The sequence below is a fragment of the Stegostoma tigrinum genome, chromosome 9 (genome assembly GCF_030684315.1).
Source record: "Stegostoma tigrinum isolate sSteTig4 chromosome 9, sSteTig4.hap1, whole genome shotgun sequence".
Lineage (NCBI taxonomy): Eukaryota > Metazoa > Chordata > Chondrichthyes > Orectolobiformes > Stegostomatidae > Stegostoma > Stegostoma tigrinum.
The window spans coordinates 77,052,743-77,071,794 of record NC_081362.1 but is presented as its reverse complement, the minus strand read 5'-3'; the positions used below and the strand labels follow the sequence as shown (position 1 = coordinate 77,071,794).

At 41.5% G+C, this 19,052-nt stretch overlaps 1 protein-coding gene across 4 annotated transcripts in view; it reads left to right on the top strand.

Moving 5' to 3' along the window:
* The window catches only part of LOC125454579 (muscarinic acetylcholine receptor M3-like), a 232,258-nt gene that overhangs the window by 125,881 nt on the left and 87,325 nt on the right, over positions 1-19,052 (top strand). For 2 of the 4 annotated variants that reach the window (XM_048535495.2, XM_048535492.2), the window contains exon 3: positions 2,992-3,098. The exons of the other annotated variants lie outside the window; for them this stretch is intronic. The gene's annotated coding sequence lies outside the window, so the exon portion shown is untranslated. The remainder of the gene's footprint in view (positions 1-2,991; positions 3,099-19,052) is intronic. 4 annotated transcript variants of the gene reach the window in all.

Sequence of the window (19,052 nt, the reverse complement as noted above, 5' to 3'; positions counted from 1 at the left end):
CTCTTTGACCTGTCTGTCTCCTCTCGACCTATCTTCTCCTCTATCCATCTTATAGCCGCCTCCCCCTCTCTCCCTATTTATTTGATTCCCCTTCACCTCCCCCATTTCTGAAGAAGGTCTAGGCTCAAAATGTCAGCCTTCCTGCTCCTCTGAAGCTGCTTGCCCTGCTCTGTTCATCCAGCTCTACACCTTGTGATCTCTAATGTTGTGAGGACATGGGTTTCAATTCACACCAGGTAAATAGTGAAATATGAATGCAATATGCAGCCTGAAATAATAAACTGGCCTATTGGTGTCCATTTACCCATTGTTGAAAGTTGTAAAAATTCAACAGGTTCGCTAATGTCTTTTAGCCTATTACAGTTTGTGACCCAGCAATGCAGTTGATTGTTAACTGCCCTGTTGGCAATTAGGGGTGGGCAATAAATGCTACCTAGACACAGCACAAGAGTGAAATTCTTTTTTAAAAATGCTTTACGCAAGTAATGAGTTCAGGAAGGAAGAAGAAAAAAAGTGAGGGTTCATGAACTTAGTGATTTAAAGAACTGAGAAATAAATACAAACAATTGCTCTCAAAAAAAAGGTCAAGCAGTAGTTTTAACATGAAATTGTTGAGCCCTCAGTTGAGTCCGGAAGGTTGTAAAGTGTCTAATCGCTGCTAAAATCTAACATCTGCCCCATATTCCAACTGGGATTGCTGTTTACTTCCACCAGGGAATTAAAATCACCCTATGGCCTGTTCTCTTCTTACCGTGTAGTTACTGATGGTAATGACATTTGAACCTTGGCAAAAAGGAACATTGCTGTCAGAATTCTCATAATAAATCCAAGTCGAATGCCACAGGCATTATTTGCAAGAAGCGCTTCAGACTGTAATCACCCTGGGACATTTAATCAATGCGAGGGCGCATGATGCAAAATATAATTTATGTAAGTTGTGCACGTCAACAGTGTTCTTGGACTATTTTTGCTACAAATTATTTTTAGGTATTGAATACTGGTCCAGGAAATTCAGCAAATACTCTTAAAACCTGCTTTGCTTTTCTTGTGGGTCCAGTGGGAACAATCACTAATCTCAGAAGTTTGAGACAACAATAGTACAGAGTGTGACATTTATAAAACCTATTTTCTTTTAACTCACAATACTGATTGAATGTTTCCCTTCAGATCAAAAGGATATAAACCGTGGGCTGCAAATAATGGAAGATTGTGGTAGTGGTAGTGGGTTGAGGGATTTTGGGACCATTAACTTGATGGCCATTAGGTGCCAGTCTCATTAGCATAAAGGCTGTGAGATTAAAGCCCTGTTGATCATCAGTGTGCAGAGTAACTGGACCAAAAATCTCTGATATGTCTGCATGAATTGTGATTGTGGCTCATTTAGCCTGAACAATTATAGGTGTAAGATGTTGAAGATTACATACAAAGGTGACAAATGTGGCCGTATCTGGGAACATAGTGAAGGTAAAACTCCAAAGTTATAATATCATACTTGTTGTTCTACTGGGTCCTAAGAGAGAAAAAATGTGTAACAGGAGGGTGGGAAATGTTTCTGGTTTTTCAGACTTACCGAAGAAAAGATATTCTGTTCATCTGAAGGGTTTCCTTGAATGAGCTATCAGCTTACTTAGTATTTTTTTACCATCTCAAAATGCAAAACGTATGGCATCAGCTTTTTTGGGCAGTTCTTAGTCGTGTTTGCCTGTTCCCAACATGCTATTGATGGTTGGCACATTCAATGAATAACTCCAGAGAATCTCTGCCCCTTTGAGTGTTATTATTCTGCAATTTTGCTTCACATCAGCACTGCAGTTGAAATGTTAATGCAGCCTGAATGTGGCTTCAGGGCCCCAGCTGACTCAAGACCACAGTGGGTTCTAGCTGCAGGTCTGTCCTTTGTGAATTTAATGCTAATGTAAAAAACGAAAGTGCTGAAAACAAACCCAAAACTGGTTAATTGCAGATTAGGTCCTGGTACAGACCCCAGTCAAGAAGTAGAGTTTGTGCTTCCCATGATTTCCTAGCTTTTCCACTGAATAAATGGTCAGTAAATGTCTGCCTGGACGCCTTGTAGCTCAGTGGGGAATGTTCCTGACTCTGAAGCAGAAGCTGTAGGTTTATGTTCTATTCCGGGACCTGATGTGTTGGTAACATGACCAAACAATTTGAGTATCAATTGTAAATGTTCCTAACATATCGAGTAGTAAGAGCAGAGAGATTTCTGGTTAGCTATGTAGTGGATAAGAAATCAGAGCCCCTACCATTCCTATCCATAGCTCCTACCATCACTATCCATAACTCCAGTGCACAACATGAACGTAAAGTAGATATTACCACAACAACTCAGGCACCTTTGTGTCATTAGGTTGACTAAATAGCCAGTGAGGATCGCATTGGTACCAACAGAACAGGGTAGATTCGCGATAACAGGAACTGCAGATGCTGGAGAATCCGAGGTAACAAGTATAGAGCTGGATGAACACAGCAGGCCAAGCAGCATCTTAGGAGCAGAAAAGCAGATGTTTCAGGTCTAGACCCTTCATCAGAAGCTTATAAACCTGAAGCAAATTCTGCAGTTCAAAAAAAAACTGAATTTTATTCTGTTAGAGAACATTTAATGGCCAGTTTTCCATATCCCATATTTTGTTGCTTTTCAAATGTACTTGTGGTAATTCACGTGGATCAAACATATGGAGGAGAAACTATTGAAAAATATGTAAGCCTAAAAAGATGTATGATGCCAGTACTGAATACGGTCAAATAATATTTCTGCATCTACGATCTTGGTGAAACTGATAAAATGGTGCTATGGAGAAAGTGAGATAACAAGGTGTAGAACTGGATGAACACAGTAGGCCAAGCAACATCTTAGGAGCAGGAAGGCTGATGTTTTGACCCTACAATGTGTTTCCATGTTAATATTCAAATAAAATTTTCTAGGCTCTTAATCACTTATAATGATACGCTAAATTGAGCAATTTTATTTTCTAGCTTTTAATAGGAATATCATGCCTGGAAGCTCAATATATTATGAATATCCCAGGACCTGGTTATGTGATAGCAGCTTGATATAGAAAAAATTCTCCATCAAAGTACTGGTAAGTTTCCTGATGTTTTGTCTCAGTGCTCCCTCTTTACAATAAGAATCCAGCCCAGTTCTAGTTGTGAAGACTTTATAGTATATCTTTGTTTCTTTTTTTTATTGACTTAATGCAAATTTATGGAGTGAAATCAGACCAACCTGATGGACAGTGGAGAAATTTTCAATCAGTGAACAAGTTGTGACAATAAAATGCACATCTAGCCCATATTCATTGTTGTATTCCAGAAAATCAGTTGAAGGGCAGAAATTGACTGATCTTTAGACATCTTAACATAAACATTTAATTGTAGTATTACACGTTACAAGCACACACCTCCTAAACCAATACCCCCAGTTAATATCCACCACCTGCTAAAACTAAATATCGTTAATATCCAATCAATGCTCACTTGTATTGCAGCCAATGGGATGGATTAAAATCACCCCTCTTCTTTGAATAAGATAACAATATCAAGTTATTGTGATCTGGAATGGATTGCCTAAAAGGGCAGTGAAAATTTACTCCATATGCAGGTTTTGAAGTAGATTTGTTGCTCGGGTTGTGGGTGTTGAGGTCGGTTGGCTCGCCGAGCTGGTTTGTTGTTCCGCAGATGTTTTGTTACCCAGCTGGGTAACATCCTCAGTGCAGCCTCTGATGAAGCATCAGTGTGTTTTCCCACCTGGTTTTTAAACTCTGGGGTCCGTTGCGATGGATTGCCTCGCTTCCGGTTTTCCTTCATAGTGGAATGTATATGGGGTCAAGTTCAATGTGTTTATTAATAGCCTGCTTCATGCAGTGTCATGCGTGCAGGAATTCTCATGCTTGTCTCTGCCTAGCCTGTTGCAGGATCTTGGTGTTGTCCCAATCGAAGTCATGATTCTCCTTGTCCATGTAGATTGAGATGAGTGAGTATTGGTCATTTTTTTTTATAGTCAGTTGGCGTTCATGTACTCTTGTTGTTAGTTTCCTTCCTGTTTGTCTGATGGAGTGTTTCTCACAGTCTCTGCAGGGGACCTTGTAAATGACATTGGTCCTGTCCATGGCAGGGAATGGGTCTTTAGTTCAGCTGATGTAGGTTTGTGTGCCACTCCGATGCCCAGCGGTCGTAGAAGTCTTATGGTGATTTCTGACGTGTTCCTGATGTAAGGTAGTGTGATGAGTGTGTCAGGGCGTGTAGAGTCTTGCTGATGCTGTTCCTGTAGGCATCTCTGACCCAGTTCTTTGGACATCCATTATCCTTGAACACTTGGAAGAGGTATTCCTCCTCCTCTTGGCATAGTTCCATGTTGCTACAGTGTGTTGTCCTTTTAAACAGTGTTTGCACGATATCGTTTGATGTCACCGTCCTGTTCACATCAATAGACGTACCATTGGCGAGGGAAACAATGACAACACTACTTGAACAAGAACACAACCCCAGTGAAACCATCTCCAAGGACAACACGCTTAAACTACTGGACATATGCCTGATCACCCACTTCACCTTCAACGGCCAAACATACAAGCAAATCAACGGGGCACCCATGGGATCGCCTACCTCTGGACTCATAGCAGAAGCAGTGATACAAAGACTGGATGGGACTGCCCTTCCTCAAATCCAACCTAAACTATGGATACACCACGTAGATGATACCTTTGTCATCATCAAACCGACCAAAGTAGAAGAGACACACAAACTCATAAACAACACCTTCACTGGAATAAAATTTACATGAGAGGAGGAGAAGAACAAACCACTCCCATTCCTGGATGTCATGGTAGAGTGCAAAACAAATAGAGAACTGCAAACAAAAGTACACCGAAAGGCCACACACACAGAACTTGAACAGTAACCATCCCAGCATGCACAAACAAAGCTGCGTGCAAACGATATTCAAAGGGGCAACAACACACTTCAGCAACATGGAGTGAAATTACCAGTAACTGGAAATCTCATACTGTTGTTCAATGTTCACTTTAAGCAAGGTTGCAACTGAGTTCATTTCACTCAGACTCCTTAAAGCAGGAGGGTGAGCAGATTTTCACTCTGGGCTGGATTTGACATTTTGTGTTCTTTGCTTACTTAAATTTGCTCAAACTTGCTCACCACCACCATTAGCTCAGAGGGTGGATAATTCTGTACCTCGATGCACACTGTTATTAATGCTTCAAATGGATTAGTGTCCAAGAGCTAGATGGAAGTAAACCGTGTATAGATATAGTGTCATAGCCATTTTGAGATCCAAAATTTCCTGTTAGTAATAGCTCGGTTTATGTTGGTCTATCAATCATCTAGATGGAGACACCCTTTGGCAAATGTATAGTTTTAATCTTCATAACACATGTAAAAAATAAATCCTGCATAATCCTGTCAATTCATCAGATGTGCTACAAAAAGTTGATGATAATTCAAATTATTTGTCTTTTGTTTTTGGCTGTTCAATAAATATAAAACATAGCCTTTTCCCATGCTGAATCCCAACTCATAATAGTGAAAATCACTAGCATCCTATTTTGGTTTAATTATACTTAGCTAACTTATCTCAAAAATGCACTATAAAGACCAACCTTCAAGACCTGTTCTGATATGTTGGTCTTAACAGTTAAGGTGCCATACAGTCTCCCGCTTTCTTTGCTAATTTAAATAAATATTCAAAATCCGTAGCATAGTTTGCAAAGCAGATGCTTTTCTCAGCCTCTTTATTATTCCCTTAATCATTGAATTCCCCACTATCAACATTCTCGGAATTACCATTGACTAGGAACTGAACAGGACTAACTTTATAAATACTATTACAACAGAGACTATCAATCATACAGCAAATAGTTCACTTCCTGTCCCCACAAAGCCTGTCCACTATCTACAAGGCACAAGTCAGGAGTGTGATGGAATAATCCCCACTTGTCTGGATGAGTGTAGCTCTAACAACACTCAAGAAGCTAGACACTGTCCGGGCTAAAGCAATCTATTTGATAGACACCTCTTCCACCATCTTCAAAATTCACTGCCTTCATTGTCAACACACAATAGCAGCAGTGTGTACCACCTACAAAATGCACTGCAGAAATTCAACAAGACTCCTCAGACAGCACATTTTAAACCTGCAACCTGTACCATCCAGAAGGTCAAGGGCAGCAGATGCGTGTGAATGCAGCCACTTCTACTTCTCCTTCATGATGCACTCCATTCCGACTTGGAACTAGTTTATCGTTCCTTCATTGTGGCTGGGTAAAAGCTTTGAATTCCCTTAACTGCGGATGACTTACCTCTTGATTTGCCGTAGTTCAAGAAAGCGGAACAACACTTCCACGTCCAGGGCAGTTAGGTTTGGGCAATAATGCTGTCCGAGCCAATGATGCCCATGAGCAAAAACTAAATCAGTGCCACCAAGACAAGAACATCTGAGTATTCAGCTTCTTGCTGAAAACATCACATTGTTGATATAGTGTGGCTGATAAATTTGCCAATTCAATAACCATTATTCAATTTCTGTGTGAAATCATTTCAGATATCTCAAGGTGATGTGGTACAATGAAAATGCAAGTTGTATTTCAGTTTGCTTCTGTAAGCTTGCAAGTCTTTCACTGATTTATAGATCAGTAGTAATTTATGACCCAGACTCTACTGTGAATACAGAAAAGATGAAGAAGGTTAGCAAGGTTTCTGATGTAAGTTCAATTAAATTAAAGCCACCTCCCCCTGGTCTCTGAAACTCCATTCCTTTCTGCTGTGCGTAAGGACTTTTTTTTATTTACAAGGGGGTGTATAACCACAGCAGGTATGGCTGCTTATTTCAGTGAGAAAATCTTTGCTATATTATTACCAGTATTTCTGTACTATTTATGCTCTAGACATGTCAGTTGTGATCTCAGGAGTGCTGGAGACTTGGGGGCCAGAATTTTGAAGGCTAACATTGATGTCCATCATAGAATGCAGGCAGCATTTTCACTTCTGGGGAGAAAGCCAAAACAGAGATAACATGGTGCCATCAAATTAGGGTTTATTTTGTTCACTCAAGAGATGGAGCCTTCGCTAGCAAAACAAGCATTTGCTGTCATTCCCTAATTATCGTTGAGGAAGTGGTTAGCACCTTCTTAAACCGTTGTACTCCACATGGTATAAATCCATCTACAGTGCTGTTAGGAATGGAGCTCCAGGACTCAGACCCAGCAATTGCGAATGGAATGGTGATATCCTTTAGGTCAGGGTGGTGTGTGATTTGGAAGGGAAATGAAATTTTCTCATATTTGTGACAGTCGTTGTTTGGAATTTGTGTGGCACATTTTATTTTAATTGTGTCTCACATTCAGCGCTTGTTAATCGATTTCATTTTGGGATATGCTATGAGTCTTATGCACTTTCAAAATGTTCTGTGGGAGCCCCTTCAAAACATGACATGCAAAACTCTTATGGGAGTTGGATACATTGAGGCCATTTAGACGCATGCAGGCCTCAGATGTACACATCGAATAATCAATTAGGAAGGCTTCCAGCCCGTTGTTGGCTAACATGATCTCATTGAAAGAGTTTTAGTAAGTAAGTTTGAATAAAGATGCTTGTCTTATGATGGTACTCAAAATATGGAATTACTTTGATTTCAGCCAGACAGGAAGACAGTAAACATGAGTTTATTCTCCAAGGAGGGGCTAATAAGGTAGTCATAATCTTAATAATGAAGGCATTCGTTAACAAATGCATTAGATACTAAATTGGATATATTAGGGAACACAGACACTGAAAATGATATGACCTGGAGCCTCGGATCTGTAAACATCAAAAATCGTCCTTCATTGACAGAAAGGCAGGAATTTAACAGTCGGTAAGATAAGTGGTGTTATTTTTTTCAAATCCAGCATTCAGACTGATTCCATTTTGTTTGGGCTGTAAGTTTAAGTTATGATTGTATTGTATGCATGGATAAAGTGTTCGGCATATTTCAAATTCAACATACCTATGCTTCACCATTGTGCCAACTAATGACCGTACAGCTATTTGCATCGGTTAGAGATACAGTTAATTCTGCTTGCATTCTGTAAATTCACAGAAAATGGCTTTTTTCAAACAGCTGGATTTGGAAAGGATCCAATGTTTTGCTGCCCACGGGTGGCAAGCTCTGATTTACTGATATTCTAGCTCTGACTTGTAGGAGATCTGTCTGATTTGCTGCCTGTTCATCGTATTCAACTATGATGCTGACGGGCATTTTGTTTATTTAAAATAGCTGCATGAGGTTTAGCATTCAGTTTATCATGAGGAAATGTATCTGCAGTCAAGAGCATTGTTGATTCCATTGCCTTTCCATCAATGGTGGATTGGGGGGCTGTGAGCCTACAGATGTGCGTACAGATCAGGAACAGGAGCAGACCACTCAGTCCCTGTCACCTGCTCAGCAAAAGGTTATGGCTGATTTGAATATGGCCTCAATGCCACATTCTGACCTACCCAATGAGAACCACTGAGGCCCTCATTAGTCACGATTCTATCTACCTCTATCTTAAAGGTATCAATGACCAAACCCCAGTACTCTGTAGTAGAGAATTGCAAAAGCTTTCAACTCTGAGGGAAAAAAATCCTTCTCATCTCCACTTTAAAAGAAAAGCCCCTTATTAATAAACTGTGTCCCCTATTTTTAGCCTCTCCCACAAGGGGAGCCATCTTTCACCTTTTCAACTGCTCTCAGATCCTTCCAATAAGATCAACGTTCATTCTTCCAATTCTGATGGATACAGACCAACCCTTTCCAACTGTGCTTGACAAGGTAACACCCAGATATCAGGTATCAGTCAAATTAACTTTCTTTGAACTGTTTCAAATGCATTTACAGCCTTTCATAAATAAGGGGACAGAAACTGTCCACGATACTTTAGATGTGGCCTCAATGACACCAACTAACTGTAGCAAAACATCCCTGCTTTATATTCCTTTTGCAAGAAATTACAACATTCTATTTGCCAACCAAATCATGGCAGTCATTGGAGATAGTAAGAACTTCCAATGCTGGAGTCAGAGATAACACAGTGCGGAGCTGGAGGAACACAGTGGGCCAAGCAGCATCACAGGAGCGGGAAAGTTGATGTTTCAAGTCGAGAGAGATAATGGGAACTGCAGATGTTGGAGAATCCGAGATAACAAAGTGTGGAGCTGGATGAACACAGCAGGCCAAGCAGCATACAAGTCGAGACCCTTCTTCAGTAATCAGCTCTTTAACTCCAGACTTCAGATTCGAATTCTTAAATTGTCGTGCTTGGATGTTGGCAGCATTTCTTCCAGAGATGAAGAAGAAAAGAAAGCAATGTTTCAGATATTATATGACCCTTATTTGAACTCTGGGGATTATAAATCTGGAGATAATTTTATAGTTTCGTCAACAAACTTGCTCAAAGGCTTTTTTTATGGGAATTTGTGCCGGAGCCTGCAGTGATTAAAAAATCACTTTGGCACAGCGTTGTCTACAAGGGATCTGGACTCTGTGAGACCAGGACCAGCAATAGAACATCCCTTCACCCAATCAGAACAAAAAATTGTTGAAAAGCTGTGCAGAATCTGAGCTGGGGTGTACAAGGCTGAACATTTAATTCAATGGAGCACAGAAAGTATAATAAAACAAGGGGAAGATGGAAATAAAGAGAGAAATAGTAAGAAAGGCAAAAGGTAGTTTAAAGGCAGAGATAATGGGAACTGCAGATGCTGGAGAATTCCAAGATAATAAAATGTGAGGCTGGATGAACACAGCAGGCCAAGCAGCATCTCAGGAACACAAAAGCTGACGTTTCGGGCCTAGACCCTTCATCAGAGAGGGGGATGGGGAGATGGAACTGGAATAAATAGGGAGAGAGGGGGAGGCGGACCGAAGATGGAGAGTAAAGAAGATAGGTGGAGAGAGTATAGGTGGGGAGGTAGGGAGGGGATAGGTCAGTCCAGGGAAGACGGACAGGTCAGGGAGGTGGGATGAGGTTAGTAGGTAGATGGGGGTGTGGCTTGGGGTGGGAGGAAGGGATGGGTGAGAGGAAGAACCGGTTAGGGAGGCAGAGACAGGTTGGACTGGTTTTGGGATGCAGTGGGTGGGGGTGAAGAGCTGGGCTGGTTGTGTGGTGCAGTGGGGGGAGGGGACGAACTGGGCTGGTTTAGGGATGCAGTAGGGGAAGGGGAGATTTTGAAACTGGTGAAGTCCACATTGATACCATTAGGCTGCAGGGTTCCCAGGCGGAATATGAGTTGCTGTTCCTGCAACCTTCGGGTGGCATCATTGTGGCACTGCAGGAGGCCCATGATGGACATGTCATTTAGAGAATGGGAGGGGTGTGGAAATGGTTTGCGACTGGGAGGTGCAGTTGATTGTTGCGAACTGAGCGGAGGTGTTCTGCAAAGCGGTCTCCAAGCCTCCGCTTGGTTTCCCCAATGTAGAGGAAGCCGCACCGGGTCCAATGGATGAAGGCAGTTTGTTTTTGAAAACTTAAACCAAAATTAATCCTTGCATTTTTAAAAATTGATGTTAAATGCCAGAGAGATTATATAATAGTAATTAAGACTTATTACAAGATTAAAAGTTGCTTACTGTAGAATGCACAAGCCCTAACATTTCTGGCCAGTTTAGTGGGTTTCTGAAATATTTATTACCCATCCCACAGAGAAGTTAAGAGTCAACCATATGGCAGAAAGCCTGGAGTCATATGTACACCAGACCAGGTAAGGATGACAGATTTCTTTCCCTAAAGCATATGAGTGTACTAAATGAGTTTTAACAACAATTGACAGAGGTTATGTAGTCACAATTAGGCTAGCTTTTTGTAGAGTTCAAATCTTATGATCTGCCATGGTGGAATTCAGGCTCACATTCCTGAAACATTAGCCTGGGGTTCTGCATTACGAGTCCAGCTTCACTATTACTATATCACCACCTTCCCCTCACAAAGTACAGTGACTTCACACCATTGTAAGTACCTCAGTGATGAGCCAGTAACAAGATATAAGTACAGTGGAGCTTTTCAAGGGCCAGTTTCTTGATTTCCCATTTTAATTGCTCAGCTGCAATCTCTGGGAGATGTTATTCCATTTGCACTTCAATAACTACGAGCATTATTAAGGTGACTGTTATTTCCACAGCAAAGACTGACCCATTTAATTTCAGTCCTTCTTCCACAGATCCAATATAGTGTGGAGCTGGAGGAACACAACAGTTCAGTCAGCATCAGGGGAGCAGGAAAGTTGACATTTTGGGTTTACACCCTTCACCAGGATTTCTTCCACAGATACAGCCTGGTTGGCTGCGTTTCCAGCATTTCCTGTTTTTCTTATTACCATAAGAACGTTGCAGACTATGAGTAGATCGTTCAACTTTGCCCTGTTCAAATTCCAATTCTAGATAATTCAGCACAACAATTCATAAACTGGTTTATAAAGGGATTGTGTTATTAAGACAAGTACATCATAAAGTGCTCTAACAGACTTGCCGGCTGTGTATCCGAGTGCGTTGTAGACTAAAAACAAAACTGGGTGGCACAGTGATTCACCTCTGAGAGGTGAAATTAAAGTCTCGCTGTCTGCAGAGACAAAATGTACCAGAGGTTTGAACAATCTCAACATTGAAGGCATCAACTTACAGCATAAAACTGGCTTTAGTTAACTTAAATATGATTTATGCGGGGAAAATAAATTCTGCTGCAATAGAGAGAGAGAAAAAGATCCATTACATTGCCCCTGTTTAGACTGTAGTTGCACAGGCAATATTCCTGAGTTGGAAGTGATCCATTCCGCAGTACAGCTGTCCCTCACCTCGACGAACATTGAAACTGATGGTCTTGAAGTACCCGTTTCCTGAAATTCATTAATGTGCACAGCTTTAATAAGCATGCACAGAAAGGACATTACACAATTATGCTTTATCTTTACAAAACAATGCAAAAATTTGCAAATGATTTCTACAGTATCTTTTCCAACAAAACACGAAGATGATTTTAACCAAATGCTTGAGGTGGAATTGACTTCAGGACCCAGATATTTAATTAATAAGACAACCCAAAAGCCACTTGTCCAAAATGGTGAACAGGAGTCGAGCCTACTACCCTCAGAATCAGTGATAATGGGAACTGCAGATGCTGGAGAATCCAAGATAATAAAATGTGCGGCTGGATGAACACAGCAGGCCCAGCAGCATCTCAGGAGCACAAAAGCTGATGTTTTGGGCCTAGATCCTTCATCAGAGAGGGGGATGGGGAGAGGGTTCTGAAATAAATAGGGAGAGAGGGAGAGGCGGACCGAAGATGGAGAGAAAAGAAGATAGGTGGAGAGGAGAGTATAGGTGAGGAGGTAGGGAGGGGATAGGTCAGTCCAGGGAAGACGGTCAGATCAAGGAGGTGGGGAAGTAGGAGGTAGGAAATGGAGTTGCAGCTTGAGGTGGGAGGATGGGATGCATGTGAGGAAGAACAGGTTAGGGAGGTGGAGACAGGCTGGGCTGGTTTTGGGATGCACTGGGGGGAGGGGACGAGCTGGGCTGGTTGTGTGATGCAGTGTGAGGAGGAAGCCTACAAGCTGTGTTTTGCACATTCCACCAATGAAAATAGGATGTGTTTGAAGGCAGCTGTACCTTTTCATGTGTAGTTACTATTGTGAATCACAGTTGTGCAAACTATAACTCGACCCAATTCCCTCCACCTCTAACTCACATTGTGAAAACACAATGCGCGCCTTGTTCAGTGCTGGGATTTCTGCGCCATTTTTGCAAAGCTGGAGAACATTTCTCTTTTTTAAAAAATTCATGCTAAATTTTTTTTTAAATTTTAAAATCTTATAAATTCACCTCCGGTCTTCAATAGGATCCAATGGTTCTATCATTATTGTTATTTCCTAAACCTCAGCTCAGCTGAAACTCTGTCGTCCAAAGCTTTTCCTGCACAAATTCCCACACTGCTATTACCTCTAACATAGACTCACTTAGGTCCCCAATGCTTCTGATTTAAAATGCACGTTATTAACTTAAATCCTTTCATGGATTCACCCCAACTTTCTCATAATCTATTCCAAGTTTAAGCCTCTCAGTCTGTTTTGTATCCCTTTCTCTGATATCTGGACACCATTTCTGTTCCTTTCTTTATCCTATAACTGGTAGCCATATCCTGCCCCAATAAATATTCTTTTAAATACTACACATGAAAATATAGTGTTCAAGTCCATAATCAGTCATGATTCAGAATGATCAAGCAGGGTGAAGGGGCTGAATTGCCTATATCTGCTCCTATGTATCTTTGTTTCACATGCAAATACTCAAACATACATCTGACAACAAAAACAGAAGTTGCTGGAAAATCTCAGCAGGTCTGGCAGCATTTATGAAGAGAAATCAGAGTTAACGTTTTGTGTTCAGTGACCCTTCTTCAGACTGACGGTAGCTAGGAAAACAGCAGTTTATATGCAGAAGATAGGGAAGGGAAGGGTGGGGGTAGGGAGTAAATGAAAGATGGGGAGAGAACCCAAAGAGAGAGAAGAACAGTTGGATAGACAAAGACGTTGATAGCGATCTGGCTGGGAGGGTGAATAGTTGTAAATAGTTGTAAATGGGGACTATTAGTGACTAACAGTAGGTAGTGTTTTATGGCAGGCTATATGATCACATGGCTTGGTGTGTGGATTAGAGGGCAAGGACATGGGAGAGCTTAGGCCCTAAAATTATTGAACTCGATATTGAGTCCAGAGGGCTGCAGGGCCCCCAATCAGAAAATGAGATGTTGTTCTTCCAGGTGGTGCTGAGCTTCACTGGGACTCTGCAGCAAGCCAGAAACTGAGATGTTGGCCAGGGAACAGGGTGGTGTGTTAAAGTTGCAGGCAACAGGTAGCTCAGGATCTATTTTGCAAGCAGAACATAGATGTTCTGTCACCCAGTCTACACTTCATTTCCCCAGCGTAGTGGAGACCACATTGTAAGTAGCGAATACTGCAAACTAGATTCTGGGAAGTGCAGGTAAAGCGCCTGGAAGGTATGTTTGGGCCCTTGGATACTAGGGAGGGAGGAGGTAAATGGCCAGGTGTTATACATTTATCAGGTACAAGGGAAGATGCCGTATGGCTGTGGGGGTGCTGATGGGGGTGAAGGAAGAGTGGACCATGGTGTCCTGGAGGAAGTGGTCCCTACAGAAGGCAGACAAGGGAGGGAAAGGGTATATGTGCCTGGTGGTTGCATCTCACTGGAGGTGGTGGAAATGGCATCTGATGAACCTCTGGATGTGCATGCCGGTGAGATGATAGGTAAGGATGGGGGGAGCCCTATTGCTGTTGTGGGTGGGAAATGAAGGGGAAAGGGTGGAAGTATGGGAGATGAGTTGGACCCGGTTGAAGGCCCTGTCAACAACGGAACTGGGGAATGCTTGGTTGAGGAAGAAGGTGGACATTTTGGAGGCTCCCTTTTCGAAGCTGGCCTCATCTGAACATACACAAGAGAAGGAGGAACTGAGATAATGGGATGGAATCTTTACAAGACGCAGAGTGCAAGGATGTATAGTCCAGGTAGCTGTGGGAGTCATTAGGTTTATAGTGGAATGTTAATGGCCAGGTTGGCTTCCATGATGGTCTGGGGTGTGCACACCACCTTCTGTAATTTCTTACAGTCCTGGGCAGACCAGTTGCTGTACCAGATCATTATGCACCTGGACAGCATGCTTTCAATGATCATTTGTAGAATGTGGTGAGGGACCTTACGGACATGCCAAATTTCCTGAGCTGCCTGAGGAAGAAGAGACATTGTTATGTCTTCTTGACTGTTGCATCTACCTAGGAAGTCCAGGACAGGTTGCCAATTATTGTCACTCTGAGAAATTTGATGCTCTTCACTCTCTCAACCTCAGTTCTGTTGATGTAGATGGGGGCGTGTTCTCCCCCTTTCTTTCTGAAGTTGATGATCAATTCTTTAGTTTTGATGTTGAGAGACAGTTTGTTTTCATTGTTGACTTTGATCTGACATTTTAACTGGGGCCCATGCGGGAACCCATGGCCACCCCTCTGACCTGAAGAAAATGAGAGGAGTTGAAAGAGAAGTTGTTGAGGTTGAGAACGAGCTCGGCCAAGCAGAGGAGGGTGGTGGTGGCTGGAGATGGTATAGGCCATCGTTCCAGGAAGAAGCGGAGAGCCCTAAGACCCTCCAGGTTGGGAATCGATGTGTAAAGGGATTGCACATTCATGATAAAGCGGAAGTTGTTGGAACCTGCAAACTGGAAATTTTGAAACCGGCGTAAAGCAGCAGAGGAATCACGGATGTATGTGGGTAGGGATTGGACTAGGGGAGAGAAGACTGACTCAAGGTAAGAAGAGATGAGTTCTGTGGAGCAGGAGCAAGCTGAAACAATAGGTCAGCCTGGACAGTCATGTTTGTGGATTTTGGAAAGGAGGTAGAAGCAAGCTGTGCGAGTCTGGGGGATTAACAGCTTGGAGGCAGTGGGAGAGGGGTTACCAGATGAAATGAAGTCATTTACCACAGTTGATACAATGGCCTGATGTGTCGTGGTGGGGTCATGGTCCAGGAGAAGACAGGATGAGGCATCTGGGAGCCGGCGCTCAGCCTGTGTAAGGTAAAGGTCAGTACACTGGACTGCAACAGCACCTGTTGGAGGGAGAGTGTTGGAACTGGGCAAAGGGCTGTATGGTGGGGGATCTCTTGTCCAAAGAAATGGGCATGAAGATGATGATGGAAGAATTTTTCAATGTCATGTCATGCCTGAAATTTGTTAAGGTGGAGATGCAGAGGAATACATATATCCTACAACACAAAATCACCAAGGCTCCAAACAAGCATAGGTGTTTTTAAATCATATAAATGAAACTTCCTCCTTAAGCCTCTCTTCCTGTCCATCTCCTTCCCTCCTTTACATCATTTTTAAAATCAAAACGTTAGCATTTGGCCTATCACCTCTTTTTACTGATTTTGCTTGGGACATTTTTCTACGTAAAAGACATAATGTCAATGAAGATCCATTTTCATCTTCACACATAGGACATCACCTTTTTGAGATTTGCTGAACTAAGAGATAAATATAGTCAAAGTATTTCACAACAACATATATCCAAATGATTGTGAAGTAATGTTCAGACTTCAGTTATGCAGATAATACGGTCTCCTTTGTTAACATTGTGGCTGTTCATCCTTTTAAAATACAGTGGTTCAACTGTTTCTAAAGCCAACAGGAAAATAAATTATGTGCATTCTTTGGATAACCCATATTACAGATACAAAGAAAAATCTTTCAGTCTGAAACAATCACCATTTTACTTGTATCAGAGATAATGGGAACTGCAGATGCTGGAGAATTGATGAATCCTCTGATGAAGGGTCTAGGCCTGAAACGTCAGCTTTTGTGCTCCTGAGATGCTGCTTGGCCAGCTGTATTCATCCAGCCTCACATTTTATTACCATTTTACTTGTGGTCAGTAGCTGATTAATTGCATAAACCGTCTTCATACAGAAAAACCTTGAGCAAATGACCAGTGATGGTCTTTCATGATATTAAGCAAATTATGCTTCTGTCCTTCATTCAGTAAAAAGAAGCACAAGGAGTGTGAGACATATGTGGTCATCTGGAATTCTTACAGGTTTCGAGTCAAGAACAATTTGAACAGCACAGCTCAAAAGTCTAATTGATTTTTGGTTGGCAGCATAGCCAATGAGAGCAGGTATAGAACATTGTTATGATTGAGGTTGAAGAAGTGCACCATCAATTTTAGTCCCACCACTCCATTGGCCACAACGTATATTCAGATCCTTAACACAGTTACCAAAATGGACAATTACGTAACTATTCATTTATTTAGGGGCAAAAAAATGACACATTGACCAGGTTTCTTTTAAAACAAAACTACTGATTTATTACAATAACTAAGATACGATATACTTGAGTAAATAACCCCACACACAGTTCTAAGGAAGTTCTGAGTTCTGAGGAAGGGTCAACGGACCCGAAACGTTAACTCTGTTTTTTCCCTCGCAGATGCTGCGAGACCTGCTGAGCTTTTCCAGCAACTTTGTTGTTGATCCTACACACACATTTCATTGTCCCTGCAGAACACAGATACAGTCCAGTTACGATGTTAAGAGAAAGTCTCCTAGAAGCCTTTCAGCTAGATTAGCGTTCTTAGCCCTTTTTTGTCTTTTTCTTTTTAAAATATGTGTCCCTTTAGCGATGTTTAAACATAAACAAGCTCACATTTTCCCTCAACTGAATCAATTTTCAGAACCCATCAACTGTGTCCTGAAAAAGTATCAATAAAGGAAGTGCCTTCATAACACTACTGTAAAATATTTTGTATTTCACAAAGTTGGAACAAAAAGAAACCCCTTTCCAACTTAAGGGAAATATTATAGTATATTTCTATTTGTTTCCATTCCATGCACTTGTCAACCTCACAGCCCATAATTATTTACCTAGTCGTTGAATATTTTATTGCATATTTCAAATACAATATTAAATACCACAGCTCTCCGTTGCATCTGATAATGTTTCTTCAATCCCCAAAGGCCTCTGATTATGTTGCAATAAACAAAGTTGTAATTTATTTAAATATTATTAATAAATATAACTTTTTAAATCATGCTTTTTTACAAGGAAGCTGCTTTGAAATGAGGTAGATTATAGAGTTGTTGTGGCACTGAGAGAGGCCATTTGGCCTATTGAGGTCCTGTCACCTCTGTGCAGAACAATTCAGCCAGTCTCACTTTTCATTTTATGTCTGTACCCTTGCAATTATTTCTCTCAAATATCCATTCGAATACCTTTTAAAATTATTGCTCCCACTATCTTCTGAGGCACTCATTGTATCTAAAATGCCTTTTTTTCCCCTCACACCTCTCTGACATAAATTGACCATGCATTAAATTTGTATTAAACATATTGAAATAAATCTTGCCATCTCAATCTCATTTTCTTTCTTTGTTTTTAATGGTAAGGCAGTTGGTGGCAACTCCTATCCTCCTCAGATCAGCAACAGAATAAATTTGCTCTATTACCTGCTATAATATCTTTATGTCTTGAAACAACACTGCTCTTTGCTCCCAAATAACAGAGTTGCACTTTAGGAATCATTCAAAGCTGTAGTTAGGCTCAGTCTTAAGGAGCATTTTAAGGTACTTTATAAAAGCAATTGCATTGTTTGAAGTTGTCCCTTTATTGTGCATTCAATCTTTTAAAAACTTCAGGAAATGTCCATGCCAAACAAATATGCCCTACCTAGTTTAAACTTAGCAAAGCTTTGCAGTTAACTGTCAGTCATCGAACCGGTGAAGTTTCCATGACAATGCCTCTGTCAGAGTCCCATTGCCAACCAATCAGGTCATTATCGAACAAAGTATGAAAATGCTGTTCCCTTTACTTCAGTATTCTTGCAAATGTCCTGATGAATGCAAGACAAAAGGCTCTGATAAAATGTGTATTTTTTTTCTCCAGTACTTATAAACAATTCTCTTTCAGCTTTGGAATTCCTTTGGCTGTGAATAGAGTCAATTTGCATTTACGTTACACTTCTAACAGAAAAATGAAGTGATTCTTCTGAGTGAGGCATGTCTCTCAAATAGATGCTTTGTATAGTCCTTATAAAACTCACAATGCATTGGTATAAAGTTCTGCATAAAAACAGCAAAAGGTGAATGAGCAACATTAGTCAGTCAGTTCACTGAAATGAGCAACCCCTCCCCCCACTGCATCCCAAAACCAGTCCAACCTGTCTCTGCCTCCCTAACCTGTTCTTCCTCTCACCCATCCCTTCCTCCCACCCCAAGCCGCGCCTCCATCTCCTACCTACTAACCTCATCCCACCTCCTTGACCTGTCCGAATTCCCTGGACTGACCTATCCCCTCCCTACCTCCCCACCTATACTCTCCTCTCCAACTATCTTCTATTCTCTCCATCTTCGGTCCTCTCTCCCTATTTATTCCAGAACCCTCACCCCATCCCCCTCTCTGATGAAGGGTCTAGGCCCGAAATGTCAGCTTTTGTGCTCCTGAGATGCTGCTGGG